The sequence below is a fragment of the Lolium perenne genome, chromosome 4 (genome assembly GCF_019359855.2).
Source record: "Lolium perenne isolate Kyuss_39 chromosome 4, Kyuss_2.0, whole genome shotgun sequence".
Lineage (NCBI taxonomy): Eukaryota > Viridiplantae > Streptophyta > Magnoliopsida > Poales > Poaceae > Lolium > Lolium perenne.
In genome coordinates, this window is record NC_067247.2 from 213,981,790 (window position 1) to 213,982,996 (window position 1,207).

A 1,207-nucleotide genomic window follows, 5' to 3' on the forward strand; every position below is an offset into this window, starting at 1 on the left:
GCCACCACCCCTGGCCTGCAACCACGGCGCTCCGCGACCTCACCAAGCAAACCCGCCGAGGACGTCCCGCAGCAACCTCGCCGCCATGACTGTCCTCTTGCAGCATCTTCGTGGCCAACCCAAGGCTGCGGCCGCGCAGCCCTCCCGGCCCAGGGCCAGGCCATTACCACGCCGTCACCGCGCCCGTGGCCCGCACGGCCCTAGCAGGCCCAGATCGGGGGTCGCCCATGGCGCCGGCCACCGCGCCTCCGACACGGACTCCCGACGCAACACAGCAGGGGCCCGCGCCGGCCAGCCGCCACGGCCATCCTCGCTCCGAGCCGGCCCGCCCGGCCCAGATCTGGCCCGGCCGCCCTCGACCGCCAGAGCCCCACGCGCCGCCAGCAGCTAGAAGAGCCGCCGCGCCCGCCTCAGGCAGCCACGCCCGCAGCACACCGCCGAGCCCACCGCACGCCGCCTGGTCATCACAATCTTTCCAGGAACAAAAGGTTTGTTATTCTCAGAAATCCACATGGTAACTGTTCCAAACAAAAGACAGATGTTGTGTTCATCATTTATATCCAAGTGCAATTTTACTGGGTTCTGACTGCTAATATTACTATCTTCAGATATTGAAGGAGACTAGGAAAGGCTTTGAAACAAAATTAATGGAAAGGTAGCTGAGCTGGATGCCTGAGTAGGTGGACATGGAGAAGTGAAGCAAATGCTATCCTTATTCTATATATGGTCTCCCGAGGTGAGAAGTTTAGTATGCCCGAACTTTCCATGTCATAAAATAAAAATATCAGAAGGCATGCCCCAATAGAAATATAAAGATTTGTTGTTCTTGCAGATTCACAGATTGTTGGTGGCTTCACTTTTCTAGTCATGAGATGATTCGTGCATGGTTGTGTAAAGTTAGAATAAAACATCCCCTTCTTCTGTTTGTTTCTAATACCTCCCCCCTCATTTCTATCTTGCATTCATAAGTAGCTCTCCGGAGATTCCGGTGTAATTTTCACGGATTCACATCTCGGGAAGGAAATAAGAAGCCAGGGAAGAAGGTGAACGGACGTCAGGAAGGCACTAGCCGAGCAATACCTTTTTTTCTTCGTCCTTTCTCTCAACATTAATCAATCGGATGCATTTTACTGTATTTTTTGTGCTTATATATTTGTGTGAAGCTTTGATTTCATGGTTTACACTTCTCTCCCAACATATTGATTTC